Source organism: Pristis pectinata, chromosome 2, assembly GCF_009764475.1.
Source record: "Pristis pectinata isolate sPriPec2 chromosome 2, sPriPec2.1.pri, whole genome shotgun sequence".
In the NCBI taxonomy this organism is placed as follows: Eukaryota; Metazoa; Chordata; class Chondrichthyes; order Rhinopristiformes; family Pristidae; genus Pristis; species Pristis pectinata.
Genome location: NC_067406.1, coordinates 35138229 through 35157062, shown reverse-complemented (window position 1 = coordinate 35157062; position 18834 = coordinate 35138229).

Genomic DNA, 18834 nt, shown 5'->3' with positions numbered 1-18834 from the left:
AGGTCACTTCTCATCCTCCTTCTCTCCAAAGAGAAAAGCCCTAGCTCACTCATAAGACATGCTCTCCAATCCAGGCAGAATCCTAGTAAATCTCCTCTGCACCCTCTCTAAAGCTTCCACATCTTTCCTGTAATGAGGTGACCAGAACTGAACACAGTACTCCATGTGTGGTCTAACCAGAGTTTTATAGAGCTGCAACATTACCTCGTGGCTCTTGAACTCAATACCCCGACTAATGAAGGTCAACACACTATACACCTCCTTAACAACCCTATCAACCTGCGCGGCAACGTTGAGGGAGCTATGGACGTGGACCCCAAGATCCCTCTGTTCCTCAACATTGCTACGAGTCCTGCCATTAACTTTGAATTCTGCCTTCAAATTTGATCTTCCAGAGTGTATTACTTCACACTTTTCCAGGTTCAGGTCGAGGTAGAGGGACAGATGAGGTCTCCTGGGTATCTGGTTTGGAAGCTCAGTACACATCTGCACTACTCTAAAAGGCTCAGATGAGGACCATGACTGGGATGCTTTCATGACAAGGCTGAAGTGGGTGCACAGTGAGAAAATTAGTGAGCCATTAGGCTTGCCTCATCAAATTATATGGGTTTATTATTGTATTGGTTTATTATTAGCACATGTACTGAGATACAGTGAAAAGCTTTTGTTCTGAGTGCCATCTAGACAGATCACACCGAGGAAAAAGAAAACAGAATGCAGAATATAATGTTGTAATTAGAGAAAAAATGCAGTGCAGGTAGACAAGTAAAGTGCAGTATAAAGACAAATAACATGCAGGAGATGGAGAGGAGTGTGGGGGAGCCTATCTCTGTGCTCTCACTGAGATTGTGTGGAACAGGGAGACCATGCCCTCCACTCCAGATGTTAAGCGCATTTCTATGTAGCAACCTAGTCACACAGAGCACACTGCATCAATTGACAGAGGCCAAACAAGTCTTTCTGCCTCTATCCGCTCTCATCTTGATCCAGTCGGGGATCTGGTCTCTGCCCATATAAGAGTACCACAGCCCTGAATAAAGCCAATATGCCACCAAGGACAGCTTGAGATTCTCACTGAGCAGAGAGGTACCACTTGAGAGCAGGTTGCTGCATTCCAATGGATGCAAGAATGCTTCTTGTCAGCAGTTTACAGTTCCACAGGAACAAAGGGGTGCTACGTGTGATTAGCTTGTTGTTCTGCATGGGCAGAGGGATGACAAGAGATAGTTCACTCGGAAACTTGACCCTATTCTGCAGGAGCAAAGACATGGCAGCTTGAAGCCAAACCATCTCGAGAATGAGATCATTATGCATCATCAAAGCTACCTGTGTGGACTCATAGTGCAAGAGTGCAGTTTTCTATGAGTGAGACTGTAGCTAACAGGGCACACTGCAACACAGTGCTGGAAATTTAAAGCACAAGTACATGTCCTTCCTAGGTTACATTCCTGAGAACTGTTCGTAACCCAGACAGGTTGCAAATCAGAAATGTGGCCGTGAACTGAGCTCCCACATGGCAGAAGATGCCTACAGCCCCACAGCAGCTGCAAATCCATCCCACCGGTCTGCCAAATGCTCATTTTTATGTATGGGCTGTACATAAGTTGGATGTTCGTAACCTGGGAGGACCTGTACGTGAATTGGGAAAAGCAAAAATGTACATAATTTTACTGAAAAATGTTATGATTTTCAATTGTGTTGTTTGATTATTGTTTCTGTTATAAGTGAATATGCCAGCACTGTTGAAATCTATCTTAATTTTGAACATATAACATCATTCTTGTGCAGAGATAAGCTATACTTCTGTAGCTGTAGACTCCACTAGGAAGATTGTTACGGAGCACCATGGAATGAGTTTCTCAGCAGCTAAGATCTCAGAGAAGACTCCCTTGTTGTTGTAGAACATAATGAATTTTAAAATGTGTTTATCTAGCCAGCAGTGAGTCCTGAAATTTAACTAAGTATCCCTTTAAATAAACATAAGTGCAATAAAGTAGCAAATGTACAACAAAATAACAGAAGTCTGGTAGTGTAGTGGTTAAGTTATTGCTTCAGCAGCCTGAGATCTGGGCCATTCATCCAGCAACATGCATTTGAATCCAATCATCACAGCTGGAGAATTTAAGTTCAAATAATTAAATAAATCCAGAATTTGATTACCAATACAAAGCTAGTTTTAGTAATGGTGAGCACAACACTACTGGGATGTCATAAAAAAAGGACTCACTCAGGGAAGGGAATCTGTTGTCCTTACTTGTTCTGACCTATATGTGACTCCAGACTCATCAACATAAGTTCAGGGGCAATTACAGATGGACAATGAGTGCTGGCATTGTCAATGGTGTCCATGTCCTGTGAATGAATAATATATTTTTAAAAATTCTGACTTGATCTGTAAGTGTTCATAGAAGGTGATTCAATGATCCAATTTATGCCACTGAGGGATTTAGGCATGACTTGTGACATAATAAAGTCAGCACTGATGCCAGACATACATCAAATATCCTGAGGTAAATTGCTATTGAGGAAGCCTAGGCCAATTTCCTAATGGATTTGATTTCATCCAGAAATTATCACTGGAATAATCTACCTAACCTTTTATTTGTGATTTGTACATGAAAACCACTAATAAATCCAATTTCAAGACTAATTTTGAACACCAACAGAAAATAATGCAACAAAACCAACCGGAGCTAATCTATCTCTTACATATAGATTTACATCAATAATACTTTAAAGTGTTCATTCTAGTTCAGTTGCCAGAGGCAATTTCTGAACAATATTCTAAATGAGAACAAAATCCTTACTTTTACAACGTATCCAGTTGATTTCAACCAGACCTCTATGGCCCCGAGCAGCAGTCAATGGTGAACAAATAATGCCAGAGCCAAGATAAAAGTGACAGAAAGATAAAGCAAATGTCCCATTTAATTTTAACTTCTTTTACATCACTAACAATAGTTAAAATTTGAAGTAACAAGACTCCACACTTGTGAAAATTAATTTCCACTGCCAAGGACTTCGCTTGGCCATAATTCAGATATTTGATGTGTTAATTCAACTGGAATGGAAAAGTTGTAACTTTATCTGGAGGGTTAGATTGGTATCAAGTGTATATGTACATGTGCATCCATGTATTTGAATGCCGAACCTCTCTGTAAGATACTGGTGTAGCTAAATACATTAAATCCCAACATAATGATAAATGGCAGAAATGCAAATGGAAAAAAATAAAAATTGCAATTGATGCTAACAGTTAGAAAATTATCATAGTTAATTTAGCGTGTGTGTGAGTTTTTCACTAGTCCATGTTTTGCTTGTTAAAGTGAGTGATGTCAGCAATGTGGAAGTTGAGAGGTTTGGTCCCTAAATGAACTCTCCGGTAGGTACAGTCTCTACCTTTTATAATGGGTGTATTGAGATTAATGTAATTAGCCATCTGTAGGCACTAGACCGTGCAATATTAATGGATTGAGCAATGTATTGCCACGTGACATATTCCTTGCCTGTCATGAAAGTGTCCAAGGTGTAGATTTTACAACATTCCCTCTGCTTTAGTAATGGGTTCTAATCTATCCAATAGGGAACTGATCTAAATTGTGGTTACTTATTCCAACAGTGTATGACCCTTAAGAGCTGCCAAAGAGAACAAAAATAAGAAAGAAATCAAATGGCCAACCTGATAATTGTTAACAATGACAGAGGTAATGGAATCAAAACAACAATGGGATCTCCTAACATTCCCAACCAGATTTAGTTTTGTTTTCTGAAAAGGGGATGTGGTAAGAAAACTGAACGATCGTGCAGAGTTGGTCCAAATCCGAAAGCAGGGCTGGTCTGGGACAAGTATGCTATTTTGCCCAAACTGACAATCTGATACCCTGATCACTGAGCCAGCCTGAACAATCGTAGTGCAGTATCTTCTCTGTTTGTTTATGAGCCAATACAGATTGATACACCCCACTTACAGAGAGGGAGCCACAGCAAATGCCTGAAATAGGCAACAGTTTAACATGTCACATTGTCATTTACTCACTTTAAGTGACTGCTGGTGTTAAACATGGATCTTCCAAGTAGTAGGACACCAGACCAGGGTAAAGTTTCCTCTGCTTTTCTCCATCAATGTTCATTAGCTCATTGCTGATACTCACAGCTTCATGGATTTGAATTAGCATCAATGAAATCCATAATAATCCAGACTGCATCAGCAAACCTGAAGACTCATGCCTTTCTGTTATTTTGCCTTCCTCACTCTGTTTCACTCTGTAACTTTCCTTAACTGGTACTCGGCATTTAGGTAAAGACTTTCTAAAATAATCAGCTCTGGAAAAGGACAGTAAAATTAATCATAATTATTTTAAGTGTTAGTTTTTAAATTGGTTATAGATGGCAGAGGTCCCTGTTTATCCATTCCTGACTTGATGAATGTGTTTTTCTTTTTGCTATTCATCAGGAAACAGTGAGTATTATTGATCACATGACAATAGGTAAAATAATGAGTAAGTGTGAGGCAATAAGGCAGTAGCACCAAAAGGCTTCAGAGCTTCATGGACTTATATCATTACCTTCAACTTTTCTTCCATTATGATTAATTTTTATAGTTTGGTCAAAGGGGAAACGTATAACTGGGGTGAAAGAAAATCCAGTCTTATTTATATAAATTGCACCAATTTTCAGCTTTGCTGATTCTCAAACTCAAATCAGTACAACTCATTTTGAAAACAAATACGTGATGCCCCTAAAATGATTCTAAACAAAGATGAAGCAATTTAGTATATTTACCCATTGTAGTGTCAGATGTGGTGTCATTGCATTCTAACTCCCTCTTAAGCTCATTGCATTGAAGTCATCAATGTGGTGAAGTTCAGAGGGAGAGTACAACACCTTGATACCATCATTGTAATGCCCATACCATCAACAACTGGAAATGAATATCAAGTCAATGATTTTGCTGATCATCCATACTTCTTTCAATAATGCTTTCAGACTCTTCCCACCATCTTTCAACCCAGGTCCATAAAGTACTCCTTCCCTAGCACACACTAATCACTTGACTCATTTGATTTTCAATGGCAAGCTGCCCACCTTTTCAACACCTGTTTCATACTACCAGTTTATCAGCTGAATGTAAATAAAAAACAGCCATCCATCTGCTTCAAGACCATCTGCTGATATCACTGGACAACTTTTACCGGAAGAGTACAGGAGTAAAGATGTCTTACTACATTTATCTAGGACCTAGGTGAGACCACACCAGGAGTATTGTGTACAGTTTCGGTCTCTTTAACTTATAACAGATATACTTGACATGGAGGGAATTCATCAAACAAAAACCTGACTAGTTCCTGGGGTGGTGGATTTGCTATGAGAGGATAGATTGAAGAGACTAGGCCTGTATTCTCTAGAGTTCAGAAGAATGAGAGGAAATCTCATTGAAAGTTACAAAATTCTTGTGTGCTCAATAGGCTGGATGCAGGGTGGATGCTGATTTGTCTAGTACCAGAAGTCACATTCTCAGAATAAAGGCTGGCCGATTGGGATTAAAATGAGGAGAATTTATTCTTGCAGAGGATGATGAGTTTTGGAATTCTCTGCATCAGAGGACCCTGGAAGTTTAATCTTGGAGTCCACACAAAACATATATTGATAGATTTAGTTAAGAAGACTCCACCGTGACATGACTTGAAAGAAAGCAACTGTAAGAATGGTGGTTAGTCCTGTTAGCAGCTTCATGTAGATAAAGTAGCATTGTTGATCGTTTAAGTCACTTTGAATGGCATCTTAGCAAGTGTGTAAGGGAGATACTGAGACAACCAGTGCCCTGAACCATTAGGTCACAGTTTCCTTACCCCAAGGAACATCCCTAGAGTCAGTATCTGCCCTTTATGTCAATATGCTGAGGGCTCCCAAAATATGCATGCACTGTTTCATTATCATGCTTAGCAATATCTTGAAGAGCTCTGCCATTAAGCTAGTGAGATTCAGCTATTTTCTCCTGTTTAAAATGCATGATAAGATCCTTATTGTAATTTCCTTCATTATGGCGAATAAACTCTCATTCTTACACATCGTATTTAGCAAAGCTGTGCATTGCAGTGATTTTGTAAATGATTCATTAGTCATACAGGAAAGCATGTTTTTCTCCTTCTTCTTTACTAAAAGGTGAAATATCAGCCCCACTGTGTCTTTAGCCAAGGATCCAAATGTCAAGTAGTTTGCCAATTATCTCCTGCAAAAATAGCAACAGAGCTTATCGCCCTAAGCTCTGTTGTCCATTTCAGTTGATGCAGTAACAGTTACAAACGTATTTAACAACATGCCTTGTTGATCAGATAATCAGTTTCTGAGAAATGTTGTCACGAAATGATGTTCCAATTCAGCTATCTCTTCATTACTACTCAGCCACATTGTACTGGGTCCAGTTCCCTTGGGCAAAGTGAGCTGCTTTAACTTAACCTTTATCAGGCAAAGGTCTTCTATAAACTTCCAATAATTTGCTGCTATCGTAGGGCCAGAATTGCCCTACTTATGGCTCTCTATTCTCCAATTTCAACTCTCTGATATTTCCAATGATCAAAATGATTTCAGAGAGGCACTTCTAGGTTTTAAAATGCCCCCATATCACAAAAGAGTTAGTCATGAATTTTTTTTCAAGTTAACAGGAGTTAAGGTCTGAAATGTTTCACTCACTTTTTCTGCACCTCCATGCAGAATTAACATCTTATTAGGTTCAGTTGGCATTTGCTTAAAAGCTTAAATCATTTACAATCACATTATAACATTATTAAAATGAAAAATAAAAACTACAGATGCTGGAAATCTGGAGCAAAAGCAGAAAATGCTGGAAACATTCAGCAGGTCAGGCAGCATCTGTGAAAAGAGATGCAGAGTTAATGAGTCAGGCCATAAGCCATTAGGTCAAGGACTCTTAATCAGTTTCTCTATCCATGGAATTGTTGGTTTTAATTTGCAGAAATAAGATAAGATTTCTTTATTAGTCACATGTACATCGAAACATCTTCTCTGCAGGTCAAAACGCACCTTTTTTCCCTCTTTCCCAGCTCTTACAAAGGGTCTTCGACCTGAAACATTAACTTTGTTTCTCTTTCCAGAGATGCTATCTGACTCACTGAAACTTTATAGCAGTGTCTGTCTATAAGTGCCAAGTATGAAGGAAAAATTAATGGAATAGCAATTTTTGTGCAGCTCACTTGGACCATAATTGTCAGACTGGTGGATCTAAATGATCTGTTTCCATGCAATATATTATTTGTGAAGATCAAACCCACTTAATTTATACTTGCATTTGTGAAATGAATAACAGAAAATTAAAATTAAAATTAAAAGTCTGGGAGGTCTATAAATGCAAGTGGATGTTCATCTCTGTAGCCTGGAAGCAAGTGAATAGACTTTTATGCTTTGGCATATATACCCTCTGGCATTTCCATCAGCAAAAAAAGGTTTTCATTGTGTTCATTCTGTCAAGGAGCTCTCAAGGCAGTTACAAAATCATTAAGCCAAGCTATGAATATGGTTGAATTCCATGTGTTCAAAATAATTGACTAAGTAACACCTTTGATGTTTTTTGATTATAATTAATTCTGGGATAAAATCCATCAAGACACCAGAGCTGAAGCTAGTCTTTATTATGAGTGAGAAACAGACAATATTGAATGAGTCATTCTGTTTTCTTCCTGAATGATAATTTAGTCTGAATCCTTCCCCAAAACTGAAATGTTAAACAGAGCATAGTCACACAGAATGGAAACAGGCCTTTTGGCCCAACAGGTCTGTGCCAAATATCTTGCACCCATGTACACTAATCCCACATTTCCATCAACTGCTCACAGATTCTATCACTCACCTACACACCAGGGGCAATTTGCAATGGCCAATTGAGCGACCAACCTGCATGTATTCAGGAAGTGGGAGGAAACTGGAGCACCAGGAGGAATCCCACATAATCGCAAGCAGAATATACAAATTCTGCACAGACAGCACCAGAGATTGAACCCAGGTTGTTAAAGCTGTGAGACAACATGTGCCACTGAGCCACAAATGAGAAGTGCCTATGTAATGAGAACCACAATTCAAGATGAGTTTCTGTTCGTTCTTCTTCCTCATTGTACATTAGTTGGACATATACCATGGGCAACATGTATTACTCTTTAGGTGAAATTAATAATTCCACCTTCTAAATAAATTGCTAAAAATAATCATTATTAGAAGTAAAATTCTGATTGTATTGTTGTGAAGTAGCCTTGACTATGAAGAGAACATATACAAAACTGGGGTGGGAAGTCCACATGATTTTTTAGACCGTTTATTCAAATAACTGGAAAATCACATGCTTCCTTAAAAATTGGATTGTACCTGGATTCGAAGCAATAAAACATTATTTATTTAGCACCAATCAGGTCCCCACAGGAAATTTTGAAATTGACCTAAATTCAGATTGAAATGGCCTTATATCCAGAATTGAGCACTAAAACAGAAGATATGTGGTTTCTGATGTGAACTCCCAAAATATTACCATGCAGTAATCAGGAAAGAGAGTGGTGGGTGCCTGGAATGCACTGCCAGGGGAAAGAACAAGCATGGAATAGAGGGATACAGACTACATGCAGGCGGATGGAATAGTTAGATTGGCATCACGGTAAGCATAGACATTCCTATGCTGTACTATTCTATGTTCTATGATGCCATCCGTTAAAAACATACTCTGCATGGCAGCCACACAGCAGCAACATAGAATTTGCATCCCAAGAAAGAGCCAATGGATTTAGGAGAGCATGAGGCAACTGTCAATCAAAGGGACAAGCATGCACTGGTCAATGAGATACATGCCTAAGTGCCAGGGATCCAAGAGCTCAACCCGCCCCTTCATTAGAAGAGCCTGGCAGTGGGGTTACAATAATCTCCTCCGGGAGTATGAATCCCTGCACAAGGGAGCAATTCAGAGAGAAATTTCATGTCCTCACAAGAGATGTTAGAATGAACTGTCCACCACCGCGTCCACCTACAAAGCTGAGACCTTCAGAGGAAAATATATCTCATGTGGATGTCTAAGTTCTTTAAGTAAGGTGCCATTCATTAGGAAATACATGGATGTCTTATCAAAGTATTTGGAGCAATGATTCTGTGAAATGTTATATTTAGTGTGGGTGGATCTGCAAAGCAACAAGTGATAGATTTTAATGCATCATCTGAGTTCCCCTCTCGGGTTATTGGTGTACTATGTTTGTAGTAATGATTGAAGTGTGACCTGTCTGTCTTTTCACACTAGGACAAAACCCTCCCCTTCCCCCCATCCCCCCTTCCTCAGGGAGTTTCTTACAGCATGCACTGACAAGACTTCTCTCGGCGCCCGGCTGAGAGATGAGGCTGTGGATGCTGAGCCCAGTAGTCTTTTTCTTTCACCTGGTTGCCTTCACCTGCTGCTCTTCAGGCTCCTTCTCATGGACCTCAGACTCCAAGTCTGCATACTGTTCTTCCTCTGGTACTCGCTGCTATCTTCAGTTTGTTAGATTGTTTAGTATTCAGCACACTTATGATGAAGTCTCCAAATCAACTTGACGTACCACAGTGCATCCCTGACCTGGTACAGGCAATGAAATCGCATCTTCAGGAGAGTAATGGCATTTTCCATGATGATCTGGGAAACAGCATGGCTTTTAATGTATCTTTAAATGGACAATGCTCTGGTGTGTGCAGCCATAGAAATAGAGGGTAGCACTTCAACCCTCAGATTCATCCCCCAAGACACCACCAGCCTCTGGAACTTTCTGGCAGTGCACTCTTCCTCAGGATGAAGGATCCATGTGTACTTTTTGGAAACATGGCAATCACCATGAATAAATACTTATGGTTAATACTCCACCTAAACTGTGATGTTGAATAAATTGTGGATTCCACAATATCAGGCCTCTATTGTCATGGATTGAATCATCGAACTTGCTCCCACTTCTGCGGTCTCTGGCCTCCATCTCTGTAACTCCTGAGGTCTCCAATCTCCCTCTTAGCCACTCTCAGGACTTGCAGACTGCCCACCCAATTCCAGACACCAGAATCACCTGTTTCTGCATGATCTGAACCAATCATATGACTGGATTGGAGCAATGACTGTATTGCACCTAGCGATGTGTATGAAGATAGAACAATCCACAGACATGTAATCTCACTTTTTATATGTTTTGAAAAAGAAAAGGAAGTGTTTATATGTTTTCAGCTGTTCCTTCCTCCAGAAACAATAATACCTTCAGACTTTTGCAAATTTTCATAATCAATAAACATAAACAATATTTTCCCCTATTTTTTCTGTTTTGTCCACAACTCAGCTGCAGTCTTTTTGAAATTCACCTACAGTTAAGGTAAGACCGTTCTCCTGATCTATGACAAACTGTGCATAGTGTGAGTAAAATCTTTCCAATTGGTTAAAAGGTCAGTGCCCGTAATGAAAGAGCTCATGGGCCAATGGATGAATTCTCTGGACTCTTGGGAAATCAGCAGTGCTAGCAGGTCCCAGCACCCAAGTCTCACTGAAATCAAAGTGGATCAAATAATTTATTTACAAATACAATACCGCAATGACCTTTGCTGCACCAGTGAGCAGCAAAATGGGAGACATTGCATCCTGTGTCACTTGTAAATAACCTGTAGTGAGGAAGTTGACAGATAATGTGACCTTGATATTCCCAGAGAAAGCAGGCCAGGCATAAGAGTGATGCTGAAGGTTTTCCCATGCAATGTTACATATCTCAGTGATGACAGCCTTGAAAATACAATGTTTATTGGAGAGGTCCAGGTTGATGTGATGTCACTGAAAACTCTGTGGAGGGAGGCTCTTGCTGGAGAGACAAGTCTTTTTCTCGAGAAACAAAGGATTCCAGATGCTGAAATCTAGATGATAAACACGATGATGCTGGAGGAACTCAGCAGGCCAGGCAGCATCCGTGGAGAAAAGCAGGCAGTCAATGCTTTGTGTCAGAACTCTTCTTCAGGACTGAAGATAGGAAAAGGGGAAGCCCAATATATAGGAGGGAAAAGCAGAGCAGTGATAGGTGGACAAAAAAGGGGAGGCGGGGTGGGCACAACGTGGTGATAGGTGGATGCAGGTAAGAGATAGTGATGGCGAGATGAGGGGGAGGAGGGGAGAGAAGAATCACCAGGGGATGGGTCAAAGAAGAAAGAAAAAAAATAGGCTAGGAAAGGGAAGAAGAGAAGCAGCAAGGTGGGTGGGGGTGGGTGTGTGTGGGGAAGGGCAGTGGGGATTACCTAAAGTGGGAGAATTCAATATTCATGCTGTTAGGCTGCAAGATTCCAAGATGGAAAATGAGGTGCTGTTCCTCCAGCTTGCGCTTGGAATTCTCCTGGCAATGGAGGAGGCCGAGGACTGACCTATCTGTGATGGTGTGGGAGGGGGAGTTGAAGTGACTGGCAATGGGGAGATGCCAGTCACGGTTCCTGACAGAGCGCAGGCGTTCTGCGAAACGGTCACCTAGTCTGCTTTTGGCCTCACCAATGTAGAGGCGGCCACACTTGGAGCACTGAATGCAGTAGATGATATTAAGGAAGGTGCAGGTGAATCTCTGTCTCACCTGAAAGGACTGTTTGGGTCCCTGGATGGAGATTATGAAGGTGGTGTAGGGGCAGGTGTTGCACCTATGGCAGGGCAGTGGAAAGTTCCTGGGGTGGGAACAGGATGGGCTCGGGGGGTGGGGTGCATGGAAGGAGTGAACTAGGGAGTCATGGAGAGAGCGATCCCTGTGAAAGGCAGAAAGGGGTGGGGAGGGGAAGATATGCTTGGTGGTGGGGTCCTGTTGGAGACGGCGGAAGTGGCAGCGAATGATGTGTTGGATATGTAGGCTGGTGGGATGAAATGTAAGGACAAGGTATTGGTATTGGTATTGGTTTATTATTGTCACCTGTACCATTACACAGTGCAGTTACATTGAGTCAGTACAGAGTGCATTGATGTAGTACAGGTAAAAACAATAACAGTACAGAGTAAAGTGTCACAGCTACAGAGAAAGTGCAGTGCAATAAGATGTGAGGTCACAACAAGGTAGATCGTGGGGTCATAGTCCATCTCATTGTATAAGGAAACTGTTCAATAGTCTTATCGCAGTGGGGTAGAAGCTGTCCTTAAGTCTGGTGGTACGTGCCTTCAGGCTCCTGTATCTTCTACCCGATGGAAGAGGAGAGAAGAGAGAATGTCCCGGGTGGGTGGGGTCTTTGATTATGCTGGCTGCTTCACCAAGACAGCGAGAGGTAGACAGAGTCCAAGGAGGGGAGGCTGGTGTTCGTAATGTGCTAGGCTGTGTCCACAACTCTCTGCAGTTTCTTGCGGTCCTGGGCAGAGCAGTTGCCGTACCAAGCCATGATACATCCAGATAGGATGTTTTCTATGGTGCATCTGTAAAAGTTGGTGAGAGTCAAAGGGGACAAACCAAATTTCTTTAGCCTCCTGAGGAAGTAGAGGCGCTGGTGAGCTTTCTTGTCCATGGCTTCTACGTGATTTGACCAGGACAGGCTGTTGGTGATGTTCACTCCCAGGAACTTGAAGCTCTCAACCCTCTTGACTGCAGCACCATTGATGTAGACAGGTGCATGTACACCGCCCCCTTTCCTGAAGTCAATGACCCAGCTCTTTTGTTTTGTTGACATTGAGGGCAAGGTTATTGTCATGACACCATTCCACTAGGCTCTCTATCCCCTTCCTGTACTCCGACTCATCGCTGTTTGAGATACGGCCTACAATGGTGGTATCATCTGCAAACTTGTAGATGGAGTTAGAGCAGGGAGACCCTATCCCTGTTGAGTCTGGGAAGGGTGGAGGTGAGAGCGGAGGTGCAGGAAATGGCAAAGAGATGGGTGCGAGCTCTCTCGACCACAGTCAAAAGTGATGTTGTTAAGCGTGAGGACAAGTTCAGCCGGGCAAAGGAGAGTGTTTAGTGGTAGCTTCATTTTCGATTCCTCTCACTTTCTACAGACCAAGGGCATAGCTATGGGCACTTGCATGGGCCTCAGCTATGCCTGCCTCTTCATTGGCTACTTTGAACAGTCTCTGTTCGAAGCCTGTTCTGGCCCCATTCCTCAACTTTCTCCACTATATCGAAAACTGCATTGGTGCCACCTCTTGTACCCATGTGGAACGCGACAGTTTCATGAAGCTCGCCACTAATTTTCACCCAGCTCTCCCATTCATTTGATCTATCTCTGACACCTCTCTCTCCTTCCTTGATCTTTCCTTCTTCATCTCAGGAGATTCCTTATCCATTGACATCTTCTACAAACCCACTGATGCCCACAGCTACCTCGATTACAGCTCCTCCCACCCTGTCTCTTGCAAGGACGCGATCCCTTTTTCTCAATTTCTCTGCCTCAGCCGCATCTGCTCCCATGATGAGGCTTTCCACTCCAGGACATCCCAGATGTCCAACTTCTTTTCTAACCGGGGCTTCTGCCTGACTGTGGTCGAGAGAGCTCGCACCCATATCTCTGCCATTTCCCGCACCTCTGCTCTCACCCACATCCTGCCCAGACCCAACAGGGATAGGGTCCATCTTATCCTTACATTTCATCCTACCAGCCTACGTATCCAACACATCGTTCTCCGTCACTTCTGCCATCTCCCACCACCAAGAATATTTTCCCCTCCCCACCCCTTTCTGCCTTTTGCAGGGACCGTTCTCTTCCTGACTCCCTAGTTCACTCCTCCCTCCCACCCCCCGCCTATCCCACTCCCACCCTGTGAACTTTCCACTGCCCCCGCCATAAATGCAACACCTGCTCCTACACCACCTCCATCACCTCCGTCCAGGGACCCAAACAGTCCTTTCAGGTGAGACAGAGATTCACCTGCACCTCCCGTAATATCATCTACTGCTTTTGGTGCTCCAAGTGTGGCCTCCTCTACATTGGTGAGACCAAACGCAGACTAGATGACTGTTTCGCAGAACACCTGCGCTCTGTCTGAAACCGCGATCTGCATCTCCCCATTGCCAGTCACTTCAACTCCCCCCCCCCCCCCACCCCACACTATCACAGCTATGTCAGTCCTCGGCCTCCTCTACTGCCAGGAGAATTCCAAGCACAAACTGGAGAAACCCCACTTCATTTTCCGTCTTGGAACCTTGCAGCCTAACAGCATGAATATTGAATTCTCCCAATTTAAGTAATCAACATGCCCTTCCCCACTCCTCCCCCCCCACTTTGCTTCTTCTCTTCTTCCCTCTCCTAGCCTCTTTTTTCTACCTTTTTTTCCTTTCTCTCCTTACCTTTGACCCATCCCCCCGTTGGATCCGCTCTCCCCACCTCCCCCGCACCTGCCTATCACTATCTCTTACCTGCATCTGCCTATCACCACCTTGTGCCCACCCCGCCTCCCCTCTTTTGTCCACCTATCACTAATCTGCTTTTCCCTCCTATACTTTGGGCTTCCCCTTTTCCTATCTTCAGTCCTGAAGAAGGGTCCTGACGCGAAACGTTGACTGCCTGCTTTTCTCCACGATGCTGCTTGGCCTGCTGAGTTCCTCCAGCATCATAGTGTTTTTCAACAAGTCTTTTTCTCCTTCCTTGAGGTCACTGGCTCACACCAAGTGCCAACTGTGGCCATAATAGCAGCCCCCAGCAACATCACAACTGAGGCTCCCGTGGAATGAATACCTCAGCAACTAAGTGTTAGAGAAAACATTCCTTGCTAATATAAGCACACTATGATCTTTGGAAGCTGCCTGGACAGACTGCAGTCAGTTCTGAAACAGTCGGGTCTCCAGATGTTGACAGAATATTCCTTTAAATGGTGGGAAGAAGCAACAAACCAGCCTGATATTCCAGTTCTACCAAGATTTTACCACTTTGGTTATACCGTCGAGTTTTCTGCTCCAGCATATGATGGTATCGGTGGAAATGGGATCCTGTGACTAGCTGGCAATTAGGTGCACACCTGATATTGGGGTAAGGGCCAGTGCACAAATATGAATTGTGTACAGTACAGCCCGGTTTGATTCTGTTTTTGACACTCATTGATTCCAAAATGATTGCTTGTGCAATCACTAAAATACTGCCAAAAGTACTTCACTTTGTTATCTTTCCTCCTTTATTCTAAAGATTAGCATGGCTATTTTCTATTCCTCTCCTCATTTCCCTCATAGTGTTTCCTGCACAGCTTAGTACCTTCCCTCCCAGTGTCTCTGAGTCATTCTTTTATGTTCAGGGCACTCCATGATTGGTGCATTGGATGTGGACATTGGGGGAATTCTACTATCTATATGTGAGGAAATGTTCCTTCACATCACCCATGGACCAGGCCTCACCATTCAGAACATGCCCTCTTCTCATCATTACCATCAGGGAGGCAGGTACAGGAGCCTGAAAACCACACTCAACAATTCAGAAACAGCTTCTTCCCCTCTGCCATCAGATTTCTGAATGGTCCATGAATCCACGAACACTACCTTCTTTTTGCACTGTTTATCTATTTTTGTAATTTATAGTATTTTATGTCTTTGCACTGTACTGCTACTGCAAAATAAGACATTTCACGTCATTTAAGTTAGAAATAATAAGCCTGATTCTGATTCTGATTCTGTTTGTCACTTTCCCTCCATCTATCCTTCAAAGTCAAAGAGTCATACAGCACAGAAACAGGCCCTTCAGCCCGACAGGTCCATGCTGACCAAGATGCCCCATCCGAACTGGTTCCATTGGCCAGTGTTTGGCCCATAACCTTCTAAACCTTTCCGATCTATGTACCTGCCCATCTGTCTTTTAACAGTTGTTATTGTTCCTGCCTCAATCACTTTCTCTAGCAGTTCATGCCACATACATACCACCCTTTGTGTAAAAAAGTTGCCCCTCAAGTTCCTATTAAATCTCTCCTCTCTCGCCTTAAACCTATGCCCTCTAGTTCTTTATTCTCCAACCCTGGGAAAAAGACTGAGTGTATTCACCCTATCTATGCCCCTCATTATTTATACACCTCTATAAGACGACCTCTCAGTCTCCTACACTCCAAGGAATAAAGTCCTAGCCTGTCCAACCTCTGCCTATAACTCAGTCCCTCAAGCTCTGGCAGCATCCTTGTAAATCTTTTCTCCACTCTTACCAATTTAATAACATCTTTCCTATAGCAGAGCAACCAAATTTGAACATAATACTCCAAGTGCGGCCTCACCAGCTTCCTGTACAACCGAACCATAACCTCCCAACTTTTATATTCATTGCCCTGACTTATGAAGACCAGCAAGCCAAAAGTCGTCTTCACCCCCATGTCTACCTGTGACTCCACTTTCAGTGAATCATGTACTTTTACTCCAAAGTCTCTCTGTTCTACAACATTCCCCAGGGCCCTGCCATTCACTGTGAAAGTCCTACCTGGATTTGACTTTCCAAAATGCAATGGCTCGCACTTATCCAAATTAAACTCCATTTGCCCTTCCTCGGCCCACTTACTCAGTTGATCAAAATCCCCCTGTAATTTTTGATAACCTTCTGCATTGTCCACTATACCAACTATTTTAGCGTCATCTGCAAAATTACTAATCATGCCTTGTACATTCTTATCCAAATCGTTGACATAGATGACAAACAACAATGTGCCTCGCACTGACCACTGAGGCACACCACTAGTCACAGGCCTGAGAAATAACTTTCCACAATCACCCTTTGCTTTCTACCATCAAGCTAGTTGTGTCTCCAATTATCCAGCTCTCCCTGGATTCCGTGGGATCTAAGCTTCCAGAGCAGCCTACCATGTGGAACCTTATCAAAGGCCTCACTGAATTCCATATGAACTACATCCTCTGTAGTTAATTATAACCACAAAGCGGTATAATTATTTCAAAAATATTGATTATATTTCACCTTAATCTTCCACACTTAATTATGCTCAATTTGTGCAATCCCTCCAAGGCTCACTTTTTGTGCTTTATAAATTCACAATGTTCACTTGAACCTACCATCACTTGCTAGCCACCAGATTAGCACCCCTATCTGAATCACAGGTACGTGATCTTCTGCATTGCCTTGGCACCCTGTCACTCTGGTTGCAAAGAGTGGTCCCATCAACTCCTTTAGCCCTTCTGAACAAAATGAAGCATTTGTGCATCTTTGTTGCAAAAATTGACCCCTCCAAGACTGATAAACTTTCCTTAATAAAGGGTTAAAGATCTGTTTTATAGATCTCAATGGAGCTTGGTGTGGGACCTGCTAAGATCCAGGGAGTGACTGAAAAATTTGAAATATGCACTAGTATTTAAAGTAGATAACCAAATTCTTCCTCAAATGTTTGGATCATCCACCTCTATGACCTGAAAACATCACGGCCTCTGATGCTAGATTTCTATTCCTTATCCTGAATTTTGGTATGAACTGTCGGGAATGTCTGTGAAGATTTCCTCTATTAATTCATTTTACTGTTGTTGGAGACATGGCATACAAGACAGGCCTGATGCTTCATTTGTGCTGAAAGCTCCTAATCTTCTAATAACCTTATCTCTGCATTTATTAGATATGTGGCTGGCCCCAGGAGAATTTGCTTACTGCTTCTGGCATTTTTGGCACATATTCTCCTGTGAATACTGATGAAAGGAATGAGTTGAAGAACTCCAATGTGCCCTCATCTTTCACATTATCCATTTTATCCTATTGTGACTCATTTTGTTCTTTAATGTTTCATTTGTTACAATTATTATCCAAGATACCTTTCCTCTCTATTCCTTCTGTCACTGCTGTCACTTTGCTGCTGTCAGTGTTTTCCCCTCTTTACAAATTACTGACTTCATTTCCGTTGAAGATGGCTTTTAATCATGATTTTCACTGCAATCTATTCATGCATTTAACTTTTATTCAACAAGTTATGTTCATAAATAATGTAGTTGCAGAACACTGAGTGAACATGACAAAAAACATATGCCAGCTGGATATTTCTTCATTTTGCTGTGTTCCCATGATTTGGAGGTAACCGTTTTACTACAGAACCCTTATTATTTCTGGAGATAAGGGAATAAACTTACAATGTACCATTTGTTTTGTTTGTCTGGACTTAAAAGCCACTTTCTCTTTTACTAAGAAGCAAATCAGGACATCCCAGTGTGTGCACAATGCTCAATATCAAACATTGAATATGGTTTTGGACACATCCATTGTCTACATGAACAGCCACACATGTCCAGGATCCACCTCACTTTGCCATTGTATGAAAGATTTCATGAAATTATAGTAAGATTGGAATTGTGGGCTCTAAATTTTGTCACAGTTTCATTGTGGATCTTCTGACTAATCTTCTGTTTCTAGCTCATAACTTAGCTAAAAGGCCTGAAACAATTGTGTCCGTTAAGTATCCAGTGCAAGCTCATTGTACTGGTATTTGTACTAACTGCACTGTCTACCTTGTCAGGATGTCAATAGTGGGTCTTAACCAATTTCTGTGTGCATGGGTCTTGATGAGGAAAGGGTGGTAATGGTGGCACATGGGAAGGGGCAGGGGAGATATTTAAAGGGGCAAGGGGCAAGAGGAGATATTTAAAGAATGGTTTACCTACCTGTTTTGGCATCTTCCAGCAAGCTCATCAACTACTATTAGCTGAGACAGGTGCAGATTAGGAGAGATGGTTCATGATTTCAACTCCACCTAGTTCTTGACAGAGTGCTTCAAATTGGCTTTAGGCTCTTGATTTACATATTCCAATTTCAAACTGGTACCACAGACAAATGCAAGACTTCATCAATCTGGTATAACAAGTAAAAGTTGGATCACAGTGGAACACTTCAGATGATAATGTCCCCATACTAATTAGGCCCCTACTACCTATGATAGGTAGACTCTATGTT